The following is a 5,671-nucleotide window of genomic DNA, read 5'->3' as shown; positions in this document are numbered from 1 at the left end:
CATGCTCGCCTGGATCCATCTCACCTAGTTCAAGTTCTCAGTGAATGTGCCTCAGTAAACAGAATTTATTTTTTCCAATAAATTATTCTCTTCGGATTCATTGTTACTTTCTCCTGAATGCAGTTCTGGAAGTTTGAATTATATTCCTTAATTATTTGAAGTGAACAACTGAAAATGAAAGATGAGCAACATGGGAAGTTTCATAGGGCTAAGAAGTTCATCCTGGGATGAGTTCTGCCTTACAGGCATAGAACTGGATAACATTTCTTGGTCCATCAAGCTAAGTTAGATGAGCACTAGGAAATGCAGTGAAAGGAATAATATTTGACTAACCTGTAAATTACTGGCCTTTAATAACTTATGAGTTTTTAACATCTATAATTTTGACAATGCATTAATAATGTCTCCTTCAATCATATTTCAGCCTGAAATCACAGGATATTTACATTAATAAAGGATGAAATGTAGCGAAAGACATTTACTTTACTTTATTCTACCACACAATTAAAGAAAAAGCAGCTCAGAAACAGCTCTGTCATTAGTCACAGTATCACAGTATCACAGTATGTTAGAGATTGGAAGGGACCTCAAAAGATCATTAGTCCAATCCCCCTGCCGGAGCAGGAACACCTAGATCAGGTTACACAGGAACGTGTTCAGGCGGGTTTTCAATGTCTCCAGAGAAGGAGACTCCACAACCTCCCTGGGCAGCCTGTTCCAGTGTTCTGTCACCCTCACTGAGAAGAAGTTTCTCTTCCAATAACACCATTTCATTGCTAGAAAACCTTAGCTCCACAAATACTTTAGAATGCTCCTTGGACAGACTTAATAATCCTGCTGATTCTGACCCCCAGGAACAGAAGATGACAAACGATATATAAGATATATTGGGTCATAGTCACTGAATGCCTTAAAAACAAGCAGTAAAACCTTGAAATCAATAGAAAACTTTACAGGGAGTTGGTGTGAAAATTGTAAAATATGAGTTATGTGCTCACCTACATGGTGATGTTTTCTGAGAGATGTGCTGTACCATGCACGTGTCTGTGGCTGCCATTAATATTAATGGGAGTCACATACCAACAAGTGTAGTTGTGGGTTAGAGAGAGGTCAGTGGACAAGGAAGACTTGCACACCCTTAGCTGGATTTGGAACCCAACCGCACAGATGTAAATGGAGATGGGAGATGGGAAGTGGGTTTTCCATGTTTGTGCCTGTGTAAAGTCAATCAGTTTTTGTTTAGCCATTTAAAAATGTTATGATAAAATAGATTTACATTCTATAAGTTTGTTTTTTATGTGTTGCAGTAGATAACAATTCTATATGATCTGTAATAACTGTACAATGCACACCTTTATCTGTATATTTATATGTGTGTGTGTATATGTGCCTTTTAATGTTCATTATAGACATGTTTGACTATTTTACCCTTTTATATCTATGGTACAGTTTTTCTTTATTTCATATGGGGGTATGAATGTGGGTACAACCCTAGCTATTTTTTACTGATTCACCTTGAGGTGTCCTTTTGGAACTGCATACTTATTAGGCACACAGGCTTCTATTATGATGACCTCAATTGGTGAGGAGTTCCAGTTGACTTTACTTCTAAGGGAAGGTTGAAAGTGTCTTTAGCTTTGTTCCTCTTCCAGATGTTCTTCTATAGATCTATGTTGGAGAAGCGTGCTCTGTTATTGCATCTGTAGCATTTTTGTGGGGTTTGCAAAGTTGCAGATTTGTAGATCTTCCTGTATCCAGAAGGTCACACTGTGGAGTCAAGGGGCACTATTTCTTTATTGCATCAGGGGTTAGAGCAGGGTCTTTGTTCAACAGAACTAAGGGAGATTATCCATATTAATACTAGGTAGTAAAAAAAAAAGCAAATCTTTTTAAAAGATATTTGCTGGTCACTATGAACTTGGAATAAAACTCCTTAAAAAAAGTGAATGCCTTCACCATATCATTGAATCATAGAATGGTTTGGGTTGCAAGGGACCTTAAAGCTGCTATGGGCAGAGCCACCTTCCACTAGACCAGGTTGCTCAAAGACCCATTCAACTCGCTCTTTAAAAAGTACAAAGACTGTAGAATTTTATGAAGAAGAGTCAGTCCTGTGAAGACTTACAGCTCTTTGGAGAAAGGACTGACTTCTTTTGAACATCTGATACAACTGAACAAAATGATGCTCTGTGCTCACCAGAGGCTTTCAGTCCTGTAACAAAATCAGAGCTACAACATCTATACACATGCAACTGTTTTTATTGCTTTTTTTTTTCCTGATACTCTTACTCATGACAAAGCTCTGCACAGATAACAGCTAGCACAGAGCAGATTTGCAGAAGAAACTCCCCACACTGTATTTGTTTCAGCATATTTTCTTAATTTATTTATTTTCTCTTGCATCCCTTTAAGGTCCTTCATGTCAGACGTACACACCATTTTACAGCAATCAAAGAAATCAGCTTCATAGTCACTCCCTTTTGGATGGTGATAGGTCTGCTTTACACGTAAGAGCATCAGCAACAGAGAAATGTCTTCCATAAAGCTATAGCAAGCAGTCACAGTGTTAGACCCTCACATATGCTGACTCTTCTAATTTTGAGCTTGAACCCCTGGTCAGGAGCAGAATCAAGCTCTGGCTTTAAAACACTCCCACAGAAGAAAAGTTAATAGATGCTGTTGTGCATACAGGTCTTCACCATCATGAATAATACTGTTTTAAGCAGGTCAGGGATGTAAAGTACTTCTAGAACTGGAAAAAACCCTGAACCATTTTGGACTAAAGAGTCTGTAGGGTCTACCTGGGCCTCCACAATCTACAAGGCACATTACTGTATATTAATGGGATGTTCTGCGTGTCAAGAGTGGTACATATGCCTGCAGACAACTCTTGTTTCATTCTGTTACTGGATAGAATAAAAGATGCTTTTATTCAGTGGAAACATGAGCAGTCTAAAGGAAACTCTTTCCACTGAAGTATTTTTGGGCCTGGGATTACCATACAGGGTTTTGCTCAGATCTCTAAATGGATTCTCCCTGGGAAACAGGAGGTTACAAAAGCAGATGTCTGCTAGACACAATTGCCTATTTCCCCCCAAGTGGCAAAGTCACTCAATTTGCTGAGTGAGGAAACCACTACAACACTAATATCTCAAGGCATTTGTTTCAGGACACAGCATTCTTTCATTATCTGCTCACAGTCTTCAGCATTTCTTCAGACACATGTTATTAAACCACAGCTAATTATTAAATATTTAACGAAGACTTTACAGTACATTGACTGGCTACCAAGGTAGGCAGAGTTATACAGATTGATTTTTTTCTGTGACTGAATCTCAGTGTACATCAAACAATATGGGTGCTTTGAAATTTCAAATCACAGGGCCAACTTTGGGTGGTTAGTAGTGTTCAAGAGGAAGTGATTTCCTTATCACATTAATATTTTTATATTCTTGAAAAATAAAAATTCAGAACAGAGACAAAATCTTGGAATCTTAAAAAAAAAAATCTTCAAAGTGAAAAATCTCTCTCTCTCCGATTCAGCCAAAAAATTTACTTAGTTAAATATGGAATATTTGACCATGTTAATCTATGATTATTATGTAATTTGATTTTTTAAATGTAAGTTCCTTGGAAATTGAAATATTTTCATTTTTTAAATTTTAAAGGAAAGAGCCTTGAAATTTTGAGGCAAAGAAGAATAATTTAGCTAAAGTGCTCACTCAGTGCTAAGTTTTGCTAGTGTCACCTTTCAAACTTTGGAGTTGGCAGCTCAGTGTTTGCATTTCAGCTTTAAAGACCTTTGTTTGAATCCAATTTACTTGTCATGTAGAATAAATGTTGAGACTTCTATTTAATCCTTTCACAGATATTTCTGCACACAGATTAATGAATTTTAAAGCCATTATGATCATCTACTCTGACCTCCTGCGTGACACAAGTCATAAATGTCACACAGCAATTCTTGCATCAAGCAAAGTCATCTGTGGTTGAACTAAAGCCACCACTCCGCATAGCATGACTTTCATTATCTCAGAGGAGTCAAACAGTAAAAAAAAAATCTGCAATTTAGCAAATAGGATTTTTGTTTGTTCAAAAAAGTCCAAATAAGAAGGCTGTTGTGCATGTTTTTGAGGTGGCCCTTATTTATTAAGGTCAGGATTCAGCAATCTCATGCATATGCAGTTAACACTAGTGCAATAGGATTGGAAAGTGGTTCACATTCTAGGAATGTGGGCCAGAAAGGGGAAGAGCATTGGATATGACTGGCTAGACCAGTGGCCCATTGCTTTGTTTCTTTTGGCACTCAATCAGGAGCAGATAGTCATGGATGCTCAGAACAGCAGCTTTGAGGAAGGTGTCAGATGCTTTGGAAAACCTTTTTTCTTGTTCCTACCCACCATCATCATTTAGGCCAAAAAGACCCCTGGAGGGACTTAATCTCATGGAAAAAAAAAAACAAAAAAACAAAAAAAAACCAAACAGGGAGAAAGAAAAAAAGAGGTTTCAAATGGGAGATAAGAGTGTCAAATAGTTATTTTGATGGATATATCATGTATTTTCTACTTTGGTTGGGATAACATGTTTCTTTGGATGATTTTTATACACAAATCTGGTAATTTTGGTCATTGTGTAAGAATCATAACATTTATACATACGAATATCCACCTGTTTACCTTTCAAAGAAGCTGAGCAGATATTGCAATGATTGAGCGTAATAAATATTATTGATTGCGTTCCTTCCAAGTGCAGAACTGCCGCAGTAACATGGCAGGAAAGGAGTATTATCCTTCACAGTGCCCAGAGCCCTCCAGGTTTCCCTATCCTTCACCAGCTGTACAGTCATCTCAATCTTCCATCAAGAACCCGCTGAGAGTTCAAATGAGTTAATTAAGGGACTCACATGAGATTTTCAACAAAGCAGCCATAAAGAAGGGGTGAAATACTTGGATGTGGCTCCTCTGTCTGGTTTTTAGAAATACAGGTAGTTGGGAGTGTTTGACAGAGTAGACATTCTGTGGAAATTTGGGGACAAAACAACACTTTCTCTGCTGGAATGTGCTTGCTCTGGTTGAACTTCTGTCAGGAAAGTTTTATAAAGACCAAATATATTTTCTAGTCAAAATGAGAATCAGATTGTTTTATTTCAGATGAAACAGGGACTCAGATACTATGTAGTCTCTGGTAGCACAAGGAGTGGGTCTGTTGATGGAGATTTATTGAAATTCACCCAGATTTCTCTGAAATAGCTGTAAATTTTTTAAAGACATTGTGAACAAAAAATATTATTTTTAAATATTATTTTAAATATATAAAAATTGCAGAACAGCAATCTCATTTCTCAGCCAGCTTTGGGTATACTCAATGGTCCTGCTTTCAGTTAGCATTTCTCAGAACCATTGAGGACTATGGGCTTCAGACAAGCAACATCAATTTTCCTCAAACAGATTCCAGCATCAGCTCTGTTAAGACCAACAGGAAATGTGCCAGTGTACTAAAGGGGTGGCTTAAAACCCATTTGATCAATGGGAAGACTACTACCAGTTGTGATGGGACTAGATCTTCCCCTGTATAGATGCAGCACGGGGATGTGCATTCTGCAGAATCTGTTTGCAATGAAGTCAATGGGAGATTTGCTTCAGTACAGACCAGTATTGATTCACTGGATGCC

Source organism: Neopsephotus bourkii, unplaced genomic scaffold (genome assembly GCF_033783945.1).
Source record: "Neopsephotus bourkii isolate Nb327-2 ecotype Australia unplaced genomic scaffold, CSIRO-AGI_Nbou_v1 NB_238, whole genome shotgun sequence".
NCBI lineage: Eukaryota > Metazoa > Chordata > Aves > Psittaciformes > Psittacidae > Neopsephotus > Neopsephotus bourkii.
The sequence above is the reverse complement of the archived record's forward strand: the minus strand, read 5'-3'. Positions refer to the sequence as shown.